Here is a 4,157-nt window from a genome sequence, read left to right on the forward strand (position 1 = left end):
TTACACAGGTATAAGACAGGTCTGAAGTCATTAAAGCTATGCTGATTTACACCATCTGAAAATCTGGGCCATAGTTCTTAGTGGCTCTCCTGTATTATTCAACAGCGTTGTTTGTACTGTGGTTCAAGTGTCAGAAAGCCTATGATCTTTGCAGGGTTACACCTAGATACTGGGCATGACTGGTTATGATAGTTCTGAGTAAATAACTCTTAAAGGTAATTAGCCTCTGAGGGGAAGATTTTCAAAGGCAAAAAGGGCAGTCACAAACCCAGTTCCCACTGAAAGTCAGGTAGCTCATTCCCACAGTGCCTTTTAAAATCTATCCCCTCTGACCCCATGACTAACTGGAGAAACTATGACAGGTTTCAGAGTAGCAGCCAGTGTTAGTCTGTATTTGCAAAAAGAAAAGGAGGACTTGTGGCACCTTAGAGACTAACCAATTTATTTGAGCATAAGCTTTCGTGAGCTACAGCTCACTTCATTGGATCCGATGAAGTGAGCTGTAGCTCACGAAAGCTCATGCTCAAATAAATTGGTTAGTCTCTAAGGTGCCACTAGTACTCCTTTTCTTTATGGAGAAACTATGGGCTCTTGCATGTCTCTATGTGAAGTGGTTTGCCCAACTAGCTAACTTAAATGAAACTGGGGAGCAAGTTTAAAATTTCACTTTTCATTCTTGCTGTTTACTCTTTGCATTTCAGCAATGAAAAGGGACAAGTTAATTTCACTGTATTAGTTCCCAGTCAGTTTCCCTCCTGCACTAGTATAGCTACATTGTTTGCGTTGCATTGAAGTGTTTTCATTCATACAAACAAAAAAGTGGGTGTTCTTTGCATTTACAAGGGGCATTTCTGGACTTCAGTATTAAGGACACCTTGTTTTCACAGCACTGAAAACTGAGGCCTAAAGCTCATCATCCAGTTGTGATTTTTATTTATTTTGTGCCAGTGCAAACAGAATTCCATAGATATTACTATGAATATGTAAGTGTTTGGGATTGGAGTGTCACTTTAGGAAGTGTCATGTAATTTGAAATGTCTCATAGACTGTTGCATGCGGCTTACAGTTTTTTCCCAACACCACTTTTCAGTTGATCACAACTTTTTACATAGCGTGGTTGCTTAATTACTCCACTTAGCACCTCCAGATGAGGCCTCAGGGATTTGGGAAGCGTGTGTTTATAATACACATGTCCTTGTTAAAAAGCCTCAACTAAATCTTTTTCTCTATAGTTATTTTTACCTTGTGTTTAAACTAGGACACTTTTTTTCCCCATTTGATCTGATTCTTTCCTGAGATCTGTCAGCCACTTGAGTCAGTGGCAAAGCTGTGGAGAAGCTGAACCTGACATGCTCCTTGTTTTGTCTCACTGCATTTCCAGCTTTAGTGGCATTTATCTTCCTTTCCAACAGGTACATGAATAAACCCCTCCCCCCAGTATTGTTAAAGGGACTTAACATGTTGCTGAAAATTTGTGTACACAGTGCCCAGTGTGTTGCCCCTGATGTAGCCATAACGTCCCAGATAGTTGTGAATGTATGGGGCAATTAGAGAAATACAGTTGTGTTAATAAACAGCCTTGCTTCCAGGAAATTAAAACCTATTTGTCCTTGGCCTTTCCCCTTACATCCATAGATACATTCTCCAAAAGGGAGCAGAGCCCTTGGGCATGGAAAGTCAGGTGAGAGACACTGCCAAAGAGTTCAGGGCAAAGTCCTGGCTAGGTTGAAAGTGATCTGGGTTTCTGTGATATCTCCCCTGAGAGTCTGCATAAAGTCCTGTCCCTGCTCCTGCTACCTTCCTTCCTTCCTTCCATCCACTCCCTACCCTCCTCCTGTCCTCCCTCCCTCCCCTTTATAGCCTCCCCCTCCATCATCCCCCTCCTAACTAACTTAGCCTCCTGCTACCTCCCTCCATCCCCCCATACTTCCTCCGTCTCCTCCACTCTCTTCCCCCTACCCCCTCCATCCCCCATACCTCCTCCCCATCCTCTTCCCCGCCACCCGCTCCGTCCCCTCTCCCTCCTCCTCTTCCCCCACCCCTCCTCCCGCTCCTCTTCCCCACCCCCTCTCCATCCCCCCACACCTCCTCCCCCTCCTCTTCCCCACCCCCTCCATCCCCCCACACCTCCTCCCCCTCCTCTTCCCCACCCCCCTCCATCCCCCCACACCTCCTCCCCCTCCTCTTCCCCACCCCCTCTCCATCCCCCCACACCTCCTCCCCCTCCTCTTCCCCACCCCCTCTCCATCCCCCACCCCTCCTCCCCCTCCTCTTCCCCACCCCCTCTCATCCCCCACCCCTCCTCCCCCTCCTCTTCCCCACCCCCTCTCCATCCCCCCACCCCTCCTCCCCCTCCTCTTCCCCACCCCCTCTCCATCCCCCCACCCCTCCTCCCCTCCTCTTCCCCACCCCCTCTCCATCCCCCCACCCCTCTCCCCCTCCTCTTCCCCACCCCCTCTCCATCCCCCACCCCTCCTCCCCCTCCTCTTCCCCACCCCCTCTCCATCCCCCCACCCCTCCCTCCCCTCCTCTTCCCCACCCCCCCTCCATCCCCCCCACCCCTCCTCCCCCTCCTCTTCCCCACCCCCCCTCCATCCCCCCACCCCTCCTCCCCCTCCCCTTCCCCACCCCCCTCCATCCCCCCACACCTCCTCCCGCTCCTCTTCCCCACCCCCCTCCATCCCCCCACACCTCCTCCCCCCTCCTCTTCCCCACCCCCCCTCCATCCCCCCACACCTCCTCCCCCTCCTCTTCCCCCCCTCCATCCCCCCACACCTCCTCCCGCTCCTCTTCCCCACCCCCTCTCCATCCCCCCACACCTCCTCCCCCTCCTCTTCCCCACCCCCTCTCCATCCCCCCACACCTCCTCCCCCTCCTCTTCCCCACCCCCTCTCCATCCCCCCACACCTCCTCCCGCTCCTCTTCCCCACCCCCTCTCCATCCCCCCACCCCTCCTCCCCCTCCTCTTCCCCACCCCCCTCCATCCCCCCACCCCTCCTCCCCCTCCTCTTCCCCACCCCCCCTCCATCCCCCCACCCCTCCTCCCCCTCCTCTTCCCCACCCCCCCTCCATCCCCCCACCCCTCCTCCCCCTCCTCTTCCCCACCCCCCCTCCATCCCCCCACCCCTCCTCCCCCTCCCCTTCCCCACCCCCCCTCCATCCCCCCACACCTCCTCCCGCTCCTCTTCCCCACCCCCCCTCCATCCCCCACACCTCCTCCCCCTCCTCTTCCCCACCCCCCCTCCATCCCCCCACACCTCCTCCCCCTCCTCTTCCCCCCTCCATCCCCCCACACCTCCTCCCGCTCCTCTTCCCCACCCCCTCTCCATCCCCCCACACCTCCTCCCTCCTCTTCCCACCCCCTCTCCATCCCCCCACACCTCCTCCCCCTCCTCTTCCCCACCCCCTCTCCATCCCCCACACCTCCTCCCGCTCCTCTTCCCCACCCCCTCTCCATCCCCCACCCCTCCTCCCCCTCCTCTTCCCCACCCCCCCTCCATCCCCCCACCCCTCCTCCCCCTCCTCTTCCCCACCCCCCCTCCATCCCCCACCCCTCCTCCCCCTCCTCTTCCCCACCCCCTCTCCATCCCCCCACCCTCCTCCCCCTCCTCTTCCCCACCCCCCCTCCATCCCCCCACACCTCCTCCCCCTCCTCTTCCCCACCCCCCCTCCATCCCCCCACACCTCCTCCCCCTCCTCTTCCCCACCCCCTCTCCATCCCCCCACACCTCCTCCCCCTCCTCTTCCCCACCCCCTCTCCATCCCCCCACACCTCCTCCCCCTCCTCTTCCCCACCCCCTCTCCATCCCCCCACACCTCCTCCCCCTCCTCTTCCCCACCCCCTCTCCATCCCCCCACACCTCCTCCCCCTCCTCTTCCCCACCCCTCTCCATCCCCCTCCTCTCCCCCACCAGTCCCTCTCCATCCCCCACACCTCCTCCCGCTCCCTCTTCCCCACCCCCCCATCCCCCCATACTTCCTCCGTCTCCTCCACTCTCTTCCCCCTACCCCCTCCATCCCCCATACCTCCTCCCCATCCTCTTCCCCGCCACCCGCTCCGTCCCCTCCCCCTCCTCCTCTTCCCCCCACCCCTCCTCCCCCTCCTCTTCCCCCACCCCCCTCTCCATCCCCCACACCTCCTCCCGCTCCTCTTCCCC

This window comes from Lepidochelys olivacea (genome assembly GCF_965140295.1).
Source record: "Lepidochelys olivacea isolate rLepOli2 genome assembly, chromosome: 19".
NCBI lineage: Eukaryota > Metazoa > Chordata > Testudines > Cheloniidae > Lepidochelys > Lepidochelys olivacea.